The sequence below is a fragment of the Pleurodeles waltl genome, chromosome 1_1, assembly GCF_031143425.1.
Source record: "Pleurodeles waltl isolate 20211129_DDA chromosome 1_1, aPleWal1.hap1.20221129, whole genome shotgun sequence".
Taxonomy (NCBI): domain Eukaryota; kingdom Metazoa; phylum Chordata; class Amphibia; order Caudata; family Salamandridae; genus Pleurodeles; species Pleurodeles waltl.
Genome location: NC_090436.1, coordinates 68,961,604 through 68,984,495, shown reverse-complemented (window position 1 = coordinate 68,984,495; position 22,892 = coordinate 68,961,604).

Below are 22,892 nucleotides of genomic sequence, written 5' to 3'. Positions count from 1 at the left end.
TCAGGCCATTTCAAATTTGTCGATGCACATATTTTCGCCATTCTTGATTTCAGTGTACCATTCATTTGTTCCACCAGTCCTGAGGCTTCAGGGCGATAGCTACAATGCAGTTTTTGCTCAATGTTCAGCGCTGCGCAAAGTAACTTTATCACCTCGTTATTGAAGTGACTTCCTCTATCTGATTCTAAAGAGATCGGGAATCCGAAACGTGGTATCAACTCCCTCAACAATAGTTTTGCAACTGTAAGGCTGTCATTTCTACGTGTGGGGTATGCTTCAATCCAGTGACTAAAAATGCACACAATCACCAACACATACTTCAGACCTCCATGCACAGGCATCTCAATAAAGTCCATCTGCATTCTGCTGAACGGGCCACTCGCCCTACCAATGTGGCTCGTGTTCACAACCGTTCCCTTCCCTGGGTTCATCTGCTGACAAATGACACATCGATGGCAAACTGCTTCTGCAGCTTGACGGAATCTGGGGTTAAACCAATCAGTTTTGAACAATCTTATCATGGCATCTCTCCCTAGGTGAGCCTGCCCATGAAAGAACCGCGCTAGCTGCGATAAGAGACTATTTGGCAAAACAAATTTTCCCTCATTTGAAACCCATAACTCATCTGGTCTCTTTGTACATTGTGACTTAATCCAGGAATCTCTTTCATCCTTCCTGACGCTATTCTGTAATGCTTTTAGTTCATCCATTGTATCCACGACCTTCAAGGCAAATGCTTCAGCTGGTTCGAGTTCTGGTTCGCTTATCAAATTCCATTCATCCCTGAGCAATATACAGTTCAAGGCACAAAATCTTGCGACTTGATCCGCATATGCATTTCCCAGAGAAACATAGTCCTGTCCTTTTGTATGAGCACTACACTTTACCACTGCAATTTCGGCTGGCATTTGAATGGCGTGTAACAATTCCCTTATTCTCTCCCCGTTTTTCACTGGGGACCCTGACGAAGTCAGGAAACCTCTCTGTGACCATAGTTGCCCAAAGTCGTGCACAATTCCAAACCCGTACTGACTATCAGTGTAAATGGTGACTTTCATCAATGCAGACAGTTGACATGCTCTTGTAAGGGCTACAAGCTCTGCTACTTGTGCAGAATAGACTCCTTGGAGCCAGGATGCTTCCAAGACACCTGTTACAGTACATACAGCATATCCTGCTTTCAAAATTCCCATCCCATCTCTTAGACATGAACCATCAACAAAAACAATTTGGTCATTTTCATCAAGCTTAGTATCCTTAATGTCAGGTCGAGGTTTTGTGCAAAATTCAGTCACCTGAAGGCAGTCATGCTCGACGTCTTCAGCGTTCTCAATTTCAGCATTTTCACCAGGAAGCAAGGTTGCTGGATTCAACGTAGTGCACCTTTTCTGCTGCACATTCGGTGAGCCCAGAATTATTGTCTCATATCTTGTGAGTCTTGCTCCAGTCATGTGTTGCGTTCGGGAGCGGGTCAAAAGTATCTCAACTGAGTGAGGGACCATGACTGTTACTGGGTGTCCCATCACTATTCCTTCACTCTGAGTAAGGCTGATACCAACTGCTGCTACGGCGCGCAAACACCCTGGAAGTGCTGCTGCGACCGGATCCAAAGTAGCTGAAAAATACGCTACTGGTCTGTTTATGCCACCATGGGCTTGGGTCAAGACAGACAAAGAACATGCATCACGTTCATGGCAAAACAATGTGAAAGGCTTTGTGTAATCAGGCATACCTAAAGCTGGAGCCCTGCACATGCATTCCTTCAATTCAATAAAAGCATCCATCTCATCTCCTTTCAGCTCAATTTGATCCAAGGCATCCTTCTGGGTCAGTTTCAGTAAAGGCTTTGCTAGAGTTGAAAGGTTGGGAATCCACTGGCGACAGTAGCTCACCATTCCCAAAAACTTCCTAACCTCCCTCCTTGTCTTTGGTGGACTCATTTGAAGTACACTTGTTATTCTTTCCTTCATTATTCTCCTTGACCCTTTCTCTATTTGATGACCCAAGTATTTTACTTTCTTCTGACAGAACTGCAACTTGGAAGGAGACACCTTGTGTCCATTCCTTCCCAAATGGTTCAGTAGAACAATGGTATCGGCTGTGCAGCCACTTTCAGTCTTAGATGCAATCAGTAAGTCACCGATGTATTGTACTAGGGTTGACTCGAATGGCAATTCTAATGCTTCCAAGTCTTTCTTTAGAATCTGATTGAATATTGACGGTGACTCAGAAAACCCTTGAGGAATTCGACACCAACTGTAAACTCTGTCTAAGAATTTGAAACAAAAGAGAAATTGGCTGTCCTCATGAAGAGGCACCGAAAAGAATGCTTGTGACAAGTCAATGACTGAGAACCACTCAGCATCGCAAGGGACTTGAAACATTATCACAGCTGGATTCGGTACGACAGGGCAACATTTAACTATAATGTCATTTATCTTCCTCAAGTCCTGCACTATTCGGACCTTTCCACTTGGCTTTATTAGTCCCATGATTGGTGAATTACATGGACTGCTTAACACTTCTTTCAGTACTCCCTGTTTTACAAACTCGTCAATGAGTTGGGCAACTTTCATGAGGGTGTCTTGTGCCATGTGGTATTGTGGGGTCTGAGGAAAGGTTACATTTGGTTTTACAGTCACTTTCACTGGTTCCACTCCTTTCATCAATCCCACCTCTTTTCCTGTCATATCCCACACTTCCTTTCCGACTGTTTCCCGTAATTCAGCTGGAATATCTTCTTCAGTTATCATCGGGAAAAGGTTAATCAGAGGATACTCTTCATCAACAGTTTCCATCTCATCCCCTTCTACACTGTCCTCTTCTTCCCCATCACTGCTCGTCTGAATTCTAATTCCATCGTTCGAACACATAATCGAACATCCCAATTTGCACAATAGGTCTCTCCCTAACAGTGCTATCGGGCTTGAGTCACATACCACAAATTTATGTAACCCTTGATAGTTACCAATGCTGACTGGTACTGGATCTGTTATTGGGTTCGTCAGGTGCCTGTTTGCTACTCCCACCACTTGAACTGTCCTCCCTGAGAGTGGCAATTTTGGTACTTCAATGCTCCTAACAGTTGAACGTGTGGCTCCTGTGTCAACCAAGAATGAAACACTATGACCCATAACTCTTCCCTCCACATATGGACCCTTTTGATCAACTTCCAAGGATGCTGCAAGCACACAATTTCCCTCCTCATCTGAACTTTCACTCTCCCATACATTGTTTATTCCATTCTCACTATGTAATGGGAACTGTTGTACTGTGCCATTTGTACTCATCACCTGACCCGAGACCTGTGGAGGAACCATCACTTGCTGCTGACTCATTGGTGCCAAAGGTATTTGCATTTGCTGATTAGGTACCATGGGGAACTGCTGTTGCATTGGCTGCATTTGCGTCATCTGCATACGGGGCATCTGCATCTGCTGCGGCTGCATGGGCTGTAATCCCTGCAGCTGATTTATGGTCTGAAAATTTGGGTTTGGACCTCTCATTTTCGGTCCCCTCATTGTCTGAAATGCATTGACATCATTGTTTTGCTGACCAACACCTGCACCTTCCTGCACCACCATCGGGCACTCGCGTTTCCAATGTCCGACAATTCCGCACACGTGACACGGCATCACCTTTTTCAATGCCTGCACACCATTCGGAGTCACAACAGTGTTCAAATCCGGACCATTATTCCCAAAACCTCCTCTGCCTCTGCCTCTCGCCTGTGGCTGAAACATCATATTTCCCTGCAACTGCGGCTGCGGTTGCGGTACCTGCTGTTGGAACCCTTGCAACCCTTGCAGACCTGTCTGAGCTGCTTTAAGTTGCATCATCATCACTTTCTCTTTCAACCTTTTCTGTTTCACTTCAATTTCGTCGCTACAGTATTTCGCATAATTCAACACCTCATCAATCGGTTTCGACTGCCAACAAATCAAATGCGTCTTTATCATCTGACTTATCTCTGGTCTCAGCCCTTCTACAAACCTAAACACGAAATGAAGCATGTCCTTCGCCTCTATTGTTTCCGTGCCACTGTAGTTCTTGAACGCCTTCAACAACCTCTCATAGTAACCATGAATCGACTCTTTAGCCTCTTGGGCAGTTCGATCAATCTTCTGCCAATCCACATTTTTCGCGGCAACCTTCGTCTTCAAATGCTCAATCACCTTATAGTACAAGCTCATCACCATAGGTGATGGTGCACCCGTATCCCTGTCTCTCTCTGGTTCACTTGTCGGCCAACCTACAGCTCTTTTGCAATCCTCCCACAAATCTGCCGGAACCACAATCTCAAAGAGGGTGTTCAGGTCTTCCCAAAGACATTTTGCAAGCTTCACAAACCTATCAGTCTGTTGATACCATTCTATCGGTTTCTCTCTCAGTTTGGGAAAATCATCCGTAAAAGACTGAATGTCGCTTCTGTGCCACGGTACATGTATTAATTTTCCCCCTGCTGTCTCCCTCATTGGTAACATGGTTGTTGCATCACTACTCTGTGGCCTTTTCTCATTGTGCTCTGGAGCACTGTCTTTCTTCTTTTCCTTTCTCTTTACCCATCTGATTTCCCATTTGTCTAAGCACCTCCACACTTGTGCACTCTGCAGCAATTCTCTAAGGTGCGCCTTCATGCCTGCTGACCTCATGTGTTCAAAGTCTGTGGTCCCGAAATCCAATCTATAGCTCCTGCTCAAGTGTTTTGTCTTGTCTATCTCAACCCCGTTTTTGTCAGCTATTTCTTGCAACCTTCTATGTACCTTGTTCACTTCTCTCGTAATCCTGGGACATAGATACCTCAGCTCTTCTTCCGAGTAGGACTCTAGCCTATTCACACCCATAGTCCCTTCCACCAATTCTTGTGTTTCCATGTTCAACCTGACCCTATTCAGATAGTCTTCTCCCTTCCCACTGGCTGAGCTTTGTGTGGAATTCAGACTGTTGAACCACTGTGTCAGCTGTTGCGCATTCAACCCCATCAGTGTAGCATTCACATCAACTGCCATTGATGGTTGCGGCAACTTTTCAGTGTTCGATGATAGCGGTATCATCAGTGGGGGACTCGACCTCACCACTGTTGACTGAGCACATATGGGACTGAACTCCATCAAGGACCCAAATCCAGTTGGCAGAGCCGCTATCGGAGTTGTCTCTGGAGTGTTTTGTATGCACCTCCTTTCCGTCCCACTCTGCACCATTGATCCTTGACTGCTCATACCTGAGTTAGGCTGAATGTACAAAGGTACCGGTGGACCTACAGTAATGGGTAGGGATATCGCGTCTGCGTTCTGTCCATTCCCCATGTTCTGAGACATGTTCATTCCCACACTATGGGTCATCATTGCCGGCATGCCCATCTGACTCCCCGTCATCTGAGCATGTGCGGTTCCCCCCTGCATCTGCTTTTGAGGCATCAAAAACTGGGTTGATTCAGCTTGTGCCAATGTTGGGTTGCGACCATTCTGTACTCCCATTACGGTTGGATCTAGGATCATTCCCGTACTGTTGTCACTGCTGTAGTACCTTGGGACCTGCGGCTGATAATTTTCTGCTGTTTTCAATATCGGCACATCTGGATATATTCTCCTAACCTGCGGTATCTGCGGGGTGAACAGTAAACTCGGGTCCTTAGATCCCGATGGCGTTCCTGAACTCGGAGTTTCATTATTCTGTACTGGTGCCAGAGGGGCAGAACTGGTACTTGGACCTTGTCCACTCTCTGCATAAGGTGGTGGACGGTCGTTCAGCAATTGCATGATTAACTCCTCATCCTCTAACTCCTCTTCTCTTCTCAACTTTTCCTCGTCCCCTCTATCTTTGGAACACCTCCTGTTTGTCTTACAGGTAACTTTCTTGCCTGTCGCCTCTTCTTCCTTAGCAATTGCGGGAAACAATTATATCCCCTGCAATACATCTGACCTCCACACCTTCTGTGCATTATCCCACCTAGCGTTCGCTAGTGTCTTTTCTACCTTTCTTATCCTGGTCTCGAACTTATTTTGCTGTTGCTGTCTAGCCATCAGTTCCCAAATCGCTAGAGCCTGAAACTGTGCTGGCCTTGGAGGTACCTTCATGTCGTACATCGCGAATCTCAAATTCTCTAGGATCCTTATATTGAATGTCCCATGGATCGGGAACGCTACGCTCCCATGTTTCTCTGTCAGCTTCTGCCATTGCTTTAGCCAAAGACACGGAGCTACCCCTTTTTCCTCCATTACAATGTAAGCTGGTGTACCTTCGGGTGGCGTCTCCTCTCCTACGCTCGCTTTAATGTAAGACTCTCCCTTCATCGCACTCTTTAATGCTTTAAAAAATTTCATTTTCTCGTCTTTTATTTCACAAAATTTTTAATCAATAAGTGACCTTAATTCCCGGAATACTCTTCGCTTGCCCTTCCCCTTCCAATCGGGCCCTACGGACTGCGTCCAATCCGTGCGCGACCCTTCTTTGCAACCAACCTATCCCAGCGCGGCTCTAGTGACGTCACACTCACACACTGCGGCTGACAAAGCCTCGCGGCTTGTCCTCCTTCACTCAGCTCCTCTCGTAACAACTTCTAGCATGTATCGCGAGCAACCAAAAAAAAACTAATAATAAAACAGATCTGTCGGTTTACTACAGGAAGGGTAACACAATCGCTTCAGGACCTTAGGGATTTTTCACTAGCCTCGGCAGTTATTCCATCTTTCTCGGTCCCCACTTTCTCAAGCAAATCTGACCCGCAGACTCTGCTCTCAACTTGTCAATGATCTATTCTAGTGCACTTAGAAATTTGTCAAAGCCCGAAGTCGAAGTTTTCTTTCACTCCCTTAACACACGTACCGACTCGTTGACCACGCCCGGTCAACCTATTAAACCGACCAGACCACAACATAAAACAAGTGTCTCATACACTTTTCAACTTACTCCGGAGTCTCTTGACCTCGCAGGGCCCGTCTCAACAACAACAACCACGTGGACCTTTTTCTGCACAAAGCGCCACATACACGTGAAGTTCGACGACTTCCCTACTCTCACACTCGGAGTCGCACCTCCGCTATTTTCTATGAAGTTCGACGACTTCCCTACTCCTACACTCGGAGTCGCACCTCCGCTATTCTCTAAAATCCTCACAACCTTTTCAAACAACCTGCGGCAATAAGCTGTGCAAGCGCAAAACCCTAACTTCACTCATACCGTCACTAGTACCGCCAACGCCGATTTCACACCTCCATTCTCTCCATTCGCAAGCTCCGAGATCCCGGGAAAGTCGCGGGGGACTTAGCCCATCATCATTTTCTCAATCTGTTTTACCCAAGAAAAATCTAATTCAACACCATATACCTCTCGAGCGGGGTCCCAAAAGTCTAAACCGTCCTCTGCTACCATCTACTGATAGAGCGTTCCAACCTAATAATTTACCTGTATCTGGACGCTCTTGGGTCGATGAATCTTTTGACCAAGTGGGGCTCTCTTCACCCGAGAGTAATCAATTTAATCTAATCAATAATCAATAACGAACATAAGCAATACCCTGATCAACATAACACTTCACAATTAATCCAGAAAACATTTCGGCGAACCATGACCTTTCGGCCATGAATAACCACACCAGTTTATTCAAAGTTAATGCATTTATTTCCCTATATTAACAAAGCTAGCACGATATAAATGTGTCTCAACACCAAATGATATATGTAAATGAATTTTAATAGCTGTCCATAGCGGCGAAACAGATGCAATCTATGCAGCATTTGAATAACAATGCATTCGATAATAGCAACACAAACCACTAAAACTATAATCTGTAATGAGCTAATTGCATACATTGATCAGCATAACAAGGTCTCAAATTGCATCGTGCATCAAATGAATCCTCATCTAACCTCAGATTAGCATCTGCATGTGGGCCTTCATGCAAAACAATTTAGCAACATTAATTTGGAAAAACTCCTAACTAGGGCTCTTATCAAAAATCAGCAGTTGGTTACCTAAAAAGAAAACACAATGCAATTGTACATTTTCCTCTCATATTTACCAAGTTCGATCAGCATTCAAGGAAGTCTTCGTCTCACAGGTACCGGTTTCGATCAGCATGGGACGGGGCAAAGGGACAGGGTGGACGGGGCATTTGCCTCTCAGCGGCAAAGGGACAAAACTATTACTTCATGCAAAGGGACGAACCAAATTTAAGGTCTCTAGGGCGAGAATTTCTTAAAGTCTCTTTCTCTCGATTAGAGAAAGCATCAGAGTCTCTTTCAAAATGGCGTAGCAGCAAGGTGGGCCATAATAGCTGCAAAGTCCTGCAAATGGCGGGCAATGGCTGGTAATGGCTGCAATGTCAATGATGTCCGGGTAATGGCTACTTTCTTCTTGTGCACCTGGTTTAAATAGACAACAGTTCAAATCCAGTAGGGTCTTTCATTGGAGGGTTCATAGGTTGGCTTCAAATTGTCCAATCAAAAACAACAGTTCTCAAGCTTGTACCTAGGCATACATTATCCTTGGAGACGGTTACGTAAGTTGCAACATTTTATACCAATTAACTCACTTTCAGAGCTTCCATTGTCCGCACCTGCAGATTGACCTTGGAGCAAAGAAGAAGATGCCAGGCTGGCACGAAACCTTAAGATAAGCATGTGAACGATCTCAGTGGAAAAGTACAGCTTCAAGCAGAAATACACGTTTATTAGCACATTGGAAAAATACGAGCATCCAAATCGTGAGACAAGGCAACTAGGCCGAAGCCTGCACTAAAGTTATGCTAAGCTAAAACGTTTCAAACAAGCAAATCGTAGCACACGTTTACGATTATGTCAGATTTGTACAATTCTAATACATCACGTTATATAAAGCACGCTTATAAATGTTGGCAAACTACTCTGAGGGCACACTTGTCGCCGTACAATCTTTATTCGTTCGATTAAAGTCACACTTGATTATTGCGGCACTACGTTTAAGCGCTAATAAATGTAAAACCTTCATTTCTGCGTCATCATGTTCACAGTGGACCAAAAACTCAGCATGATTTCAGGCTGACCATGATGGAGCAGGAGTTAGGTAAGCCTAGTATGTCATACTATTCAAAGTATGTACCTTAGGACTCTTTTTTTTACTTTCCTGGTTCTCAAAATTCTTTAGTGAAGAGGATAGGATAGATGAGTTCCTGCTGAATCCATCAATTCGGTGTTAAAGTTCTGAGAAGGACATGGTTGGAAGTTTTAGCCGCTGATGTAAATTTTTGGTGGTTTGGATAATTTGCTTTGCAAAACCCAGTCCTAAGTCGTACTTTTGTACTCACTTTTTTTGTTCTTATATTCTTCCAGTACAGCAAGCAGGAGGCTGTTATGGCCTCCACAGGTTTAGACACATCTTTTGGTGGTCCTGTGGTAGCCTCGAGCAAAAGGTGAATAAACTCAGTGAAAGATAAACCAGTGATTTGTCACCCGCTAGGTAGCACATTTCACGAGAAGCTTGGGTGCAGTCATCATGTCAACAAAATTACCTACATCTCTTGTCTATCCTACAACCATATCCCTCTCCAGACATGACTTTTACAGGGTCATGTACACTCTTCTTACAACAGGTAAATGGATCTTTCTCACAGGATGAAGCCTTTCTGCTGCCTTTTATGTCCATGAGGAAATAAGCAGAAGACCAACCAGATAACCATGAGAGAGCATTTCTAGTCTCTGTCTGCAAGTGGAGAATAAGAGTATTTCAGGGACCTTTCTCCAGCAAGTCAGGCAGAGTCCTCACTTTTTTTATATGTGCTTCCAGATTAAGCAATGGTTTGAGGAAATGGCAGGAATGTGCTGTTTTTAGTCTGTGCACTAGCCCATAATTAGAGATTTTCTGAGGCTGAATTCTGGTGGAATTCACATTTAAGTGCAACTGTCTTTTTCAGTAATTTCATATGCCCTTCTCTGCAAACCGTCCCATATGCTCTCATTCAAAATCACACAAGTCAGGCATCCTCTCAAGTAGTCTGTGTCACCTCACAGAATAGGCTCTTCTGAAATTAAGATCAAGGGGCTTCCCATCCTGATGTGGGCCAGGGCGAGATTCTGAGGGACCTCTATGAAAGTGATGCTCCAGTTTCTTCATGTGAAAAGAAAGGCTGCTACTGAAGTCTTTTGTAATACAATCTGTTCATGTCATTCCAGTATGACCTGTCCAACCTAAGGAGTCAGTGTTAGCAGGATAACAGTGTTCCTGTCTTAAGTGGCTATATTGTTCTCTAGGAGACCAAGATTTTGCCTCTAATATGAATTTTAATTTCAGCCACTCGAGCAGAGGAAGTTAGCAGAACTGATTTAATTTTTCTTGGCTTTCAGACAACATAAAAATTACTTTTCCACTGCTCATATTAAAATTATACTTTCATCAGTGAACTTAATTTTTTATTACAGAGTGAAAAATAACTTCCAAGCAAGTTTCTACAACTTTCTTAGGCTTACTTATAAAATATGTTTGTAGCCACAAAAAGGCTTTCTTGAGGAAACACCATCCTTCATCCTACTGTAGGGGCATTATTTTATTTATTATTGAGCATATATCACTTACATGCATTAAGCCCCCACGCTGTAGGCCTACATGATATTCCAAGGCGTCACTTAAATGATATATAAAAGTAGGTTTTGCTACATGGCATAATATTTTTACTGCAGTATTTTTAAAGTGAAGCTAGCCAGGATACAGTTGTTTTCTCTATAGGCATATATTTTTGTAATGTCTGTTGGGGGGTAAATGCATACTGCAGCAAAATATGATGTGTAACTTACACAAGTGTTGTGATTTCCTGCACAAACATACTATAGTCCTACTGGAAAGTTAAATACACAATTGGGTGTAACCAATGTCAATTATATTTTGTAAGTTTGCGCTACTTTTGCGTCAAAAAATGCCGCAAATGCGGTGCAAAAAAGTATAAATATGGGCCTAAGTGCCCACAGGTCAAGTCCAGTGGTCAGTTCGCCCAATTGTCTCTTTTGTGACTATTATTTGTAGCAACCATCTAGCTACATATGATGTTCTGTTGTGTCTGAGCCTAGTCCTCAGTTGTATATTGACATCTGCTACAGAACTGCCAACATCACACATCTCATATAATTGCATTTTAAGACTGAGCTCACCTATTTGAAGTAACACTGAGATCTCTTTTGCTTGAGGTTTATCACCTGACCTTTCGGTCTTGACATCCCTCTCCATTACTATATCACTAGAACTTATCACTCCTGAGCCTTCCCTTCTTGTCTCCTGATAAAACCTCTTACTGCTGAACCCACTCCACGCCTCGTATGGAGACCTCTTCTTTCTGCTCCAAAATCATATTTCATTTTTTAAATTATTGTTGCATTTATATAAATATTGCCATGACACAATCTGATATAGCGGCTGTTAAAGATGCTCTGATCCGAATGGATGCTCAGAAGACTTTTAATAAGGATTTCCAGCAGTATCCGTGTTGGACATCGCTGGTTTGGTTCTCATTAGGCCACAGTGACCCCCATCACTGGGGGCAAATTCAACAAAAAAGTGGAGGGGCTGCTCTCCCCAAGCCTTTTTGTGACTGGGGGACCCCATCCCCCAGAACCATAATTTTTTTTAAAGGGGAGGGAGCTGTGCAGCCCCTTCTCTAAGCTCTCATCAACTTGGGGGACCCCAACCCCCAGGGCTGTGTTTTATTAGAAAAGAGATGGGGTATTCAGGGTGTGTGGTGCCAACCAGGGCACCCACCAAGCATGTATTGAAAGACGAGGAGGGAACAGCTATTTATACATGCTACCCCAGTCGGGAGCAATCTGTTGTTCTGTTTCCCTGCTCTCAGCTAACAGGAGCATTTTTACACCTCCCGCTCTCCTCAAGCATACTTTGAGTTTGATCCTGTTTAGCAGGAGCATTGAAATGCTCCCACCAAACAGAAACAAACATGTTTACCTGCCCATGCTAGTGCTGGTAGGGAAACTACTGTGTTTCATGGGCGGGCTCACCGAGATACAGCAAGTGAGATGACCTGGGTGATGGAGACTATGTTTTTTTTTTGGAGAGGAGGTTGCATGGCCCCCAGCCTAGAGCCTCTGAGAGGACCCTGGGACCCCGTCCCCTAGGGCCGAGGCTAAAAATTAAGGGAGGGGGCGCGTCAGGGCTGAGTAACACGATGAAGGGAAGGGAGTGTGAAGCCCCCCTAACCTGAGCCTAATTTGGTCATGGATACCCCTGCCCCTTTGGACTGAAACGTAACTTAGAGGGGAGGGAGGTCGCACAACCAGATCTAGATATTATAAACAGAATACATTTAAGCTGCTAGATGCATGTTAGGACATTTGTCAAAAATGGCAGCACCTGTACAGGATCAGAAAATTCTCAGTATATACTTCTTTTTGTCTACACACATCTTCTATTAAATTTGGATTTAAAACCATATTGCAAGATGGCATTGTGTACAGCCATCACTCTGTGTAGAACTACCGTATTCGGACAATAGTTTATCTCTAGGATGAATAAGCATTTGCAAAGCCAATAAATCTTACCTATGCAACAGCTATTGGTTTTGCCAATGTGCTTTAGTTATGTTGCACACCAGTGTGGCTGCTGTCCAGCATGGCTAAAAGTTACAGACATAGAGGAGAGTGGTGTGGAGTGTTGTAGAGTGGAATGGCGAAGAATGGAGTGGAGTATTGTTGAGTGGAGTGGCAGAGGGTGTCACATATTGGAGTGGCATTGTGTGGAGTCTTGTATAGTAGCATACGCTGGAGTGGCCTGGAGTATAGTGGACTGATGTAGAATGCATTGCAGAGTAGAGTGTTACAGAGTATAGTGGCACAGAGTGCACTGGCATTGAGTGCAGTGGCATCGAATTCAGCGGCATACAATTAAGTGTCTTAGAATGCATTGGCGTAGATTAGACTGGTGCATAGTAGACTACAGTGGCTCAAAGCAGAGTGGCGAAGAGCAGAGTGGTACAGATTAGAGTAGAGTACAGTGGCATAGAGTGCAGTGGCATTGAATTCAGCATCATTTAATTCAGCGTCTTAGAATGCAGTGGCATAGATTAGAGCGGTGCATAGCAGGGTGCAGTGGTACAGAGCAGAGTGGCACAAAGTAGAGTGGTGGAGAGTAAAGGGGCAAAGAGTAGGGTGGTGGAGAGTAGAGTGGTGCAGATTAGAGTAGAATAGAGTGGCGTAGAGTGCAGTGGTATAGAGTGCAATGGCATAGAGTAGATTGGATAGAGTGGTGCAGAGTGGAGCAGCATAGAGTGGAGGGTTGCAGAAGGCAGTGGCACAGAGTAGTGTATAGTGGCATAGAGTGCAGTGGCATAGAGTGCAGGGTAGAGTCTAGTGGTGTAGAGAAGAGTAGCATAGAGTGGTGCAGACTAGAGCATAATGCCGTACTGTGCAATGTCATGGAGTGCAGTGGCATAGAGTGGAGTAGTGTAGAATGAAGTAGTGTATAGGTGTGTGGCATACAATTCAGTGGTGGAGAGTGCAGTTTTGCACAGTATTGTCAGAGTGCAGTGGAGAAGAGTGGTGTAGAATGGCGGAAAGAGCAGTGGTGTAGAGTAGAGTGCAGTCATAGAGTGAAGTTGCTTAGAGTGCTATGGCATAGAATGCAGTGGTTAATAGAAGAGTGCTGTAGAGTGCAGTTGCATAGAGTGGAGAGGTGCAGAGGGGTGTAGAATGCCATAGAGTGCAGTTGTGTAGAGTAGATTGTTTCAGAGTAGAGCAGTGATCTTCAAACCTTTTAATGCCGTGCCCCCTTCCAGTGTAAAAGTACACATAGGGGGCCCCCAGAATTCTTCACACTTATTCTATTAAATTGGCACTTTTAAAATATGACTAGACTTATTTAAAAATTGCATTTAAGATATGTAACCTAATTTAAAAATGCAATCAAATGCATGATTGCCAAACATACTTTTCTGGTTAGCTAGGCCTTTCTAAAGTGTAAAAATATACCCAATGTGATTCTCAGAAATAGGGGTGGGAGATTTGAAGGTTATATGGAGTCCCTTCTCCTTTTGACACATACTCCCAGACAGATATAAATTACAGAAGATGATAGCGATGGCCCATTAGAGAGAGGTTGACTACTGCTGACTTTTTTTTTGCTTAAAACAAAGCACTGGTATCACGAAGATGCTTCTTTTGACCAGGGCCTGGCCCCCCCCTAAGGATCTGTTAAGGCCCCTCTATGGGGTCCCGCTCCCAGTTTGAAAACCTCTGGAGTAGAGTGAAGTGGCATAGAGAGGAGTGGTGCAGGGTACAGTGCAGTTGCATAGAGTGTAATGGCATAGAGTAAAGTGGTGTAGAGTACAGTGGCACAGAGTGCAGTGGTGCAGAGTAGATTAGAGTGGTGTTCAGTGGATTGGCGTGGGGCGGAGGAGCATAGCATTGAGTGTTACAGAGTAAGGTGCATTGGAGTAGAGTGTGTTGGCATAAAGTGCAGTGTTGCAGAGTGGAATTGTGCAGAGTAGATTGGGGTGACCTAGACTAGAGTGGTGTAGAGTGCAGTGGCGAAACGTGCAGCAGTGTACCGTAGAGTGGAAAAGAGTGCACTAGCATAGAGTAGAGTAGTAAAGAGTAGAGAAGAGAGGCATAGCATGAAGTGGCACAGAGTGCAGTGGGGTGGAGTGGTGTAAAGTGGAGTGGTGCAGAGTAGAGTGCAGTGGTGTAGAGTGGTGTAGAGTAGAGTGGAATGGCATAGAATGGAGTTTTTATGGTGTGGTTGTACATTGCCATTGCAGACAACACACTTTCAGTTGGAATGACAATTACAATTGCACTGACATACAGTTTTACTAATAAATAAATACAATGCAGAGAATAAAATTCCTCCTCTAGGGTAATGATTTGTTGTGATTGTATCAAAATATTTGTTTCCCACACACTTCAGAAATGACAAAAATGTGCTTCATTGTGTTCCTAATTCAGATAGATTCTGAAATACTTCTACAGTGTTTTTAAATGTTGTTGTATACTGGAAAAAAACTCTTTCCTACCTGAGTATCCAGCAAGATTGTCACATAAATCCTCTCACTTTGAAGACAGAGAAAGAAAAGTAAACAAGCACCCTCAGAAGACAACAACTGACATTTGATCTTGGTCTTTGAATGCACAGCAAATGGGACAAGATAAGAACAATATTTAGAGACTTGTTTACAGAAAGGGAGCAGTTGGAAGGATACAGTAATTAAGGTTTTGGCAGGGGAAGGACTGAACTCAAGCTGGATAGCCTAAAACAAACAAAGCCAGCAAATGGAAAGCAAGCAAATGTGAGTTACAAACCACAAAACCAATGAAAAGCAATGTGTAGAATGTATTGCTAGATCAACTTTCTGAATGTTTCTAAGATGTCTTTAGCAAACCTGTCTGCTCTGTCTGGTAGGTTGCGACCTAAAAAATAGGTGGTACAACTGAAGCTTCAATACAACTGCACAATATCAGTTGTACACCTGTAAAGTTCATAGGTGAAAGAAGACCTGTAAGTTTAAAGACTAAAGAACCATAACATAGAGGAAATGTGTACATTTGCAGCTTGATGGGATCAGAGGCATAGCCAGTAATGTTCCTAAATTCTCCAAGAAGGGGGCGAGGTAGAGACATTAAAAAGGTGTTATATGCTGGCTAGGCTCTCCAGAGGAGGGCTTAGAGAGCAGAATAGCACATATCTTTGCTGCTATATGTGACCTTATCATGTTCAGGGTGATCCCTCATTGGATGTGGATTCCACTGCAGTCAGGTAACCCTCCCAGTCAGGAGGTGGAGCAACCCTCCTTGTAGTTGAGCTAAATTGGTGTAATGAATCTAACTCTGTGAGGATCCCATTTTTTAACTCCCTCTGTCAGTGTACTAGGGAAGGAGGGAGGGTTGATTTCTAAAACATAGCTATATGTTGTTTGCGAGGATGAGGGCCAAGTCAATAAACTTTACATTCTTGTGTTTTTTGGTGCTTTTTGTCAGTACCAGTAAACAGTGTGTGGCCTCTTTAGTTATTTGTTTACAGTTATATATGATAAATGTGGCATTAATCGCATCCCTGTTAGTACTGATAGGCAATTCCCTACATATGGGAGAAATCAGCTGTTTCAGTGGAGCAGAATGGGAAGTCATCCCTGGCACTTGGAAACATACATCCTACCCACTGGGGGGTCAGGTAAGTATGGTGTAAGTAATTAGATTGCATATGTTTATGACTGGAGTTGACAGAAATGTGTTTGAGCATTCCTAGACACTGTGCCCATTGTTTGTATGACAGTGCCTGCCATAGTGTGGTCTCCCAACGCAGCTTTAATGACATAAATTGTTGCCCCCAGTCCTGGCATATTGCGTTGTTTAAACAGGTTACTGTATGTCTAGCCGGTCTTTGTGTGAGGAGGGCCTGTACGAGGAGGGTTGTCTTAGCGGCCTTGTGTGGCCTGTGTTAAATCAGGTAGAGCTGAGGGGTAAGTGAACCATAGGTAAGGAAGGTCCCTGTTCTCTACCAAGTCTTTAAAGGGACAAAGCATCTCATCTGTAAAGCGATCCTCCCCTGTAAGAAAGGATGCTTCTGTTCATGAGCTCATGTTGTATTTTGAGTGGAGAACTGTGCAACTTGGTAGAGTCCAGAGTGTGAGTTTGGGTCTGTACACAGTCTGCTTGTTGTGTAAAACTTTGTAGGCTCCCCCGCACTTCCTCACTACCCTCATGAGGATATTCCCACCTCCCCTGTGTATCACTGCATTCAAATCGATCAGCCATTCCACAACACTTGTCGGACGGGACTCCTTGAATCAGCATGTTAATTCTAGTGTGCAGTCTCCACCTAACCAGCGTATCAGCCACTGTAATTGAGCAGCTACAAAGTTGGACCTGTAGTTCGGGATGCCCAAGCCACCTTCAGAGAGCAGAGCGTATAGTTTGAAGACCATTGTTCTGTGTCTTCCAGAGCCCAATATCAATAAAGAGCGAAGCTTCCTGAAGACATCTTTAGTCAGTAGGACAGGAATGGTGAAAAAGAACTATAGTAATCATGGCCCTATGAGCACAGTGATTAAGAAATCGTGATTCACCCTATAAAAGAGAATGGTAAGCTTGTCCAAAATGTGAGAGATGTTCTCATTTCTAGCAATGCCTGTCCTATATCGCAGTCTATTAGAGCCTTCTCGTCTTGGTACACATGGACCCCCAAGTATTTAATGGTGTTATAGCACCAAGAAAGAGGGGTGTGGGGCAGCACCATTCATTGTGTGCAAGGTGACTCGGTTTGGGGGTACAAGCAGGATTTATTCCAGTTCACTTTGAGGTCAGAGACCCTGCAAATCATTTGAGGAGATTGTTTATGTGTTGGATTTTCATTCCTGTTCCCTGAGATATATAAAGTCATCGTTAGTGTATAGGGAGACAATATGCCACCTTCCATCTACCTCAATCCTCCTATCCCAACCCTTTGCGTGTATTGAGCAAGGTGGGGGCTCCATGGCGATGGCACATAAGACTGTTGAGAAGGAGCATCCCTGCCTCGTACCCCTTTCTATATGTATGAGTTCAGAGATTTTTCTGCCCATTTTCACCCTGGCCGTCGGTCTGTTGTAAAGTAGCGATACCAAGGAGAGAATCCTCTATCCTATCCCCAGTCTACATGGCACAGAATGCCGCATCGTGCAGAGCCTCTGTTGGGAAATGTGACGTTGGTATGAGTGGGTGCCTTCTGCCCCAGGGCAAGGGTAGCTTGAGCGGTTTATAATCTGATAGTGTGAGTCCTGAATATTCTGCCCCTGACACCTGAGATATCACTTCTGCGTGGCAGTAGAAAAGGTCGATTCTGGTGTGTAAATCATGTAAACCTGAATAGTATGAGAATTTCCCTCGATTACGCGTGGAGGAGTCACCATATGTCTGGTACTACCGTGTGGGTTGCCCATTGTTGTAGGTGTTTCAATAGAGTTATAGATTGGGCTCCCAGCACTGGTTGGTGTGATCCATCTAGTGATATGTTCAGGACACAGATGTAATCACCTTCCCAAATACAAGCTGCAAAAGCATTACTAAGTAGTGCAGGTCTAAGAATATCAAGAAAGCTGCTTGGGTTGAGTTAGGAGCATGGAGTGTTACCAGTGATAGTGGGGTCCCATTCGGTGGGCCCTCCACCAATACAAACCTGCCCTCAGGCTCCACCCCAAGTGTTGAATAGAAAAAGGTGCCCATTTTAGGACACCCCTTGTGTATCTCAAATAGGTAGTGCCCACTATCATGCCCCACCTTTTACAAAGCCTCTGCAGTTCACTCAAGGGAAGATGTGTCTCCTGGAAAGATGCTAAGTGTATGCTGCGGTGCCCCAGATACTGGTATACTTTGAAATGTTTAACATGGCTGGCCATGCCATGAACATCCCAGGTCAAGATGTGATAGTGGTGTGTTCTATGTCACTCTATTCCTGCTGAAATGGATACAATAATTATTATGTTTCCCACTTGTTCCTGCCACCTATCTCCAGGGTGAATGTCCTCCCCTGTGGAACCCAACAGTAGATAGCGTCACCGTACAAACTCAAAACAGAAGAAACAAAGAACATTCGTAACACATCAACATCACCCTAACTCCCCTTCCCAGGCCCACGCGCTAATGGTTGTTCGGCCGCATATACTGCTATGCATTCAGCTGTGGTCCTTCAATGAGTATGGAGGAAGGTGGCAGCCTGGATCCAATGGCCCCCATTTGATGGAGTGTGCAGTCAGCTCACGGTGTAGTAAAGGTTTCCTGCCACAAATGACAGAAGGAGGCTGAGTGTGGGTTCCCAAAAGTGTGTGCAGCATAGCTTCAAAGTTTAGGTGTTCATTTTACATCACACCTGGGTGGCGTTGATTACCCCCTTCGTCATCACAGGTATGAGTTCCACCTTCCCCCCAGAGCAAAGCATCTACCAGTAGAAGGACGGCCTCCAAGGGCCCTTGCTCCCTACCTTCTGTTGTGTTTGGGAGGAGTGGGAGTGTGTGTTAATTTGTTCAGCCATGGACAAAACTTGTGCCCTTTCCTTAGCCACCTGGTCCTTTGTCAGGCCCTTTGTGGACAGACACCATTTGTCTGTGTCTCCCAGGCACCTGAAGGTGTCTGGGGCCCTTACCATGGTTCTTCAGGAGATGTGTGGAAAATTGTATTGCCTTCATGCATAATCTTGAGCTTGGCCAGGAAGTGCAGAATATATTTTATTTCTGTCCATCTCAGTTGCCTTTTGACCTCCAGGGAGGTAGCCTTCTTGTCTGCACTTCAGCTGTGTAGTCTCAGAACGTATTGATGTTACAATTCTCTATTATCCAGAGGACCTTTACTCATGCCAACTGTATGATGTGGTCCCTCTGCTAATAATTGAAAAAGTGAGCGAACACTGGTGGGGAATGGGGGGCACCTGGTAGAGGGGGTCTATTGAAGACCCTGCGGGCCCATTCCAATGAGAAGAAAGTTGACTGTCTGCCCATATCACAGTCTGGGCTAACTACTTCTCCAGGTATAGTTCCATGATGGGGCCCTCCGTTCTTTTTTGAATGAACTACAATGCTAATATTGCTGCACCATGATTGCCCATCTGCTTCTCTGCCTTTTGCTTAAGATAATGGACCTCCTCTTGGGTGCCTTGATATGTGAGTCTGCTTCCAATATAGAGAGATTTAAGGCCACCATTGCAGATTGTGTGACTTCCATGCAGTTCTTCAACTTTCTATGATCATACTGTATTAGGCCCACATGTATTACCAGAGCATCTATTTTGTGCTCTAGGGTCAATTTACTGTCCATTATAGCCTTCAGGATTTAGTCGAATTTTCCTGAGTGTTCTGAGAGTTTTTGTTCCAGCTCATAGTTAAGTGCTGCAAGGGATTCTCATGACCTCCTCCAGCCCCCAGTTCATTTATTGCATTGTCTTGTTGTGCTTGGGTCGCACACTGGGGAGGGTGCGTCTAATGTCTTTACCACCATAAAATCTCAGAACTATAAGGGCCAGGGGCTGTGTATCAGGCCACAGTCACAGTGCATGTTGGGGGATGGCATTTGCCAGCCTTGTAGGGAGGGAGCAACCAGTGTAGTTTTCCACAGGTTCTCACTCTGATTTCGGTCAAGTCACTGGGTCCTTCTTCTGCTCTACATTGCCATGGCTCAGTGCTGTGCAGGCATGGAGATCCTACCAGGCCTTGTCCTCCAGGACTGCCTGCTGCCACTGGGAGCAACCCTTTAGTGCGCTCTAGGCCGGGCTGCCTCTCAAGTCATTTTGCGGTCAGCAGCAGGTCCAGGTGGTGTGAACGTCAGGGCGCCATACAACAGCAGGCCACCTCTCTTCTCCTAATATTGCTGCTGGATTCATCGGCTCCACATTTCTTCAAAGGGTCACTCCTGTGGGCCCTAGGTAGGGGGCAGAATGCCACACCATGAGGCAGGAAGAGTGATCTCTAAGGGCAAGCCCACCAGGGCCATCTGTTACTCAAGTCCCTGTCTCCGCAGCCCTCTCTAGGCCATGTCGTATCCACTAGCCATGACAGGGGTGACGGTTGCTTCTAGGGCCTTGGTAGTCAGATGGTCATACAGGACACTTCACCTAACAGTGAGCTGAGCAGCCAGAGCTCAGTACATTCAACTGTCCTGGCCTTCATCTTGGCCACACCGCTCCCTTAGCATATAATCCTTTTTGGGGGAAATCCTCAGTGACAAGAATCAGGCCTACGATGTATAAGGAAATTGTCTCAAGAGCATATGCTGCATTCAACTTTCCCAGACTCAGTCAGATATTTAAATTTCAAACTCAGGATTTTCTCAGTATCTTCAAAGCTTTAATTTGTTGGATAAAGTTTGGGATGGGAATTTACATCTTGCATCTATTTGCATGTTTCCGATACATTCGGATTGATTGAGAACATCACATTAAGACACGTGTACAGTGTTCGGAGTGATTCTAACAGACAATATTATTGGTAACAATCAATGCTGGCCTATGGAAAAGAATATTGCATTGTCACCAGTCCTGTGCATTACATCTTCACTAGTCACACCCACTGCATTGAGTTGTCACTAGTCATGCTCTTTGCATTGCATTGTCGCCAATCATGCCCTCTGCATTGTAACCAGTTACATGTTCTGCATTGTCACCAGTCACGCTCTCTGAACTGCATTGTCACAAGACACACCCTCTATACTGCATTGTCACCAGTCACACTCTACATTGCATTGTCTCCAGTCATGCTCTCTTCTTTGCATTGTCATCAGCCACACATTGTCACAGAGTCATGCTGTCTGCATTGCATTGCCACTGGTCATGCCCTCTGCATTGCATTATCACCAGTTTCACACTCTGCACTGTATTTTCATCAGTCATGCTTGCATTGCATTGACACCAATCACACCATCTGCATTGCATTTTCACCAGTCACGATGTCTGCTTTGCATTGTCATCAGTTGTGTGCTCCACATTACATTGTCACCAGTCATGCTCTTTGCATTGCATTGTCACCAGTTGTGCTCTCTGCAGAGCATTGTCACTATTATGGTCTGAGCACTGCATTGTCACCAGTCATGCTCTCTTTGTCCACTCACAAATTGTCACTACTCACGCTCTATGCATTGCATTGCATTGTCACTGGTGAGACTCTCTGCACTGCATTGTCACCAGTTACACTCTCTGCACTGTATTGCCAACAGTCACTCTCTCTGCATTGAACTGTCATTATCCACACTCCCTGCATTGCATTGTCACCAGTCACACCCTCTGTAGTCATGGTGTTTGCATTGCTTTGTCACCAGTCATGCTCTTTGCATTGCATTGTCACCAGTCACTCCCTCTGTGCTGCATTGTCGTCAGTCACGCCTTCTGCATTGCATTGTCACCAGTCATGCTCTTTGCATTGTATTGTCACCAGACACTCCCTCTGCACTGCATTGTCACCAGTCACGCCTTCTGCATTGCATTGTCACCAGTCAGACCCTCTGTAGTCATGGTGTCTGCATTGCTTTGTCACCAGTCATGCTCTTTGCATTGCATTGTCACCAGTCACTCCCTCTGCGCTGCATTGTCGTCAGTCACGCCTTCTGCATTGCATTGTCACCAGTCATGCTCTTTGCATTGCATTGTCACCAGTCACTCCCTCTGCACTGCATTGTCATCAGTCACGCCTTCTGCATTGCATTGTCACCAGTCATGCTCTTTGCTCTGCATTGTCACCAGTCACTCCCTCTGCACTGCACGGTCACCAGTCACATCCTACGAATTACATTGTTACCAGTCATGCTGTGTGTATTGCATTGTCACCAGTCACTCCCTCTGCATTGTTGCATTCATGCTCTCTGCTTTGAATTGTCACCAGTTACACATTGTCATCAGTCATGCTCTCTGCCTTGCATTGCCACTGGCCACACTCTCTGCCTTGCACTGCCACCTATTACACTCTCTGCATTGTATCATCACCAGTCAAGCTCTCTTCATTGCATCATCACCAGTCACGTCCTCTTCATTGCATTGACATCAGTCAATCTCTCTGCATTGCCATCAGTCATTTCCTCTACAATGCACTGTCACCAGTCATGCCCTCTGCATTGCATTGTCACCAGTCACATCCACTGCATTGCATTGTCACCAGTCATTCCTTCTGCACTGCATAGTCGCCAGTCACATCTTTGCATTGCAGGTCACCAGTCACTCCCTCTGCATTGCATTATCACTAGTTATGCTCTCTGCATTGCATTGTCACCAGTCACGCCCTCTGCATTGCATTGTCACAGTCACGCTCTTTGCATTGCCATTGGTTACTCCCTCTGCACTGCATTGTCCCAGCCAAGCTCTCCTCATTGCATTGTCACCAGTCACTTCCTATTCATTGCATTGACATCAGTCACGCTCTTTGCATTGCATTGTCATCAGTCATTTCCTCTACAATGCACTGTCACCAGGCATGC